The sequence below is a fragment of the Acanthisitta chloris genome, unplaced genomic scaffold (assembly GCF_000695815.1).
Source record: "Acanthisitta chloris isolate BGI_N310 unplaced genomic scaffold, ASM69581v1 scaffold34702, whole genome shotgun sequence".
NCBI classification, from domain to species: Eukaryota; Metazoa; Chordata; class Aves; order Passeriformes; family Acanthisittidae; genus Acanthisitta; species Acanthisitta chloris.
This window is the reverse complement of record NW_008660434.1, coordinates 1,553-1,820: the sequence shown is the minus strand read 5'-3', so window position 1 is coordinate 1,820 and position 268 is coordinate 1,553.

Genomic DNA, 268 nt, shown 5'->3' with positions numbered 1-268 from the left:
CCCCGGCCACCACCTGTGGGGACACCAGGACACTGTCAGAGCCCCCCAGGCACAGCAGGGGAGGGTGGGGGACCCACAGGGTCACCCCAACATCCCCAGGGGGTTTTAGGGTCCCTTAGCTCCAACAGGTTTGGGGGTGCCATGGCATCACCCCTGGCCATGGGAGGTTTGGGGGTCCTATGGTACTACCCTCAGCCCCAAGAGGGTTTGGGGTCCCATGGTGCCACCCATCAGCCCCAGGAGGATTGGGGGGTCCCACAGTGTCCCC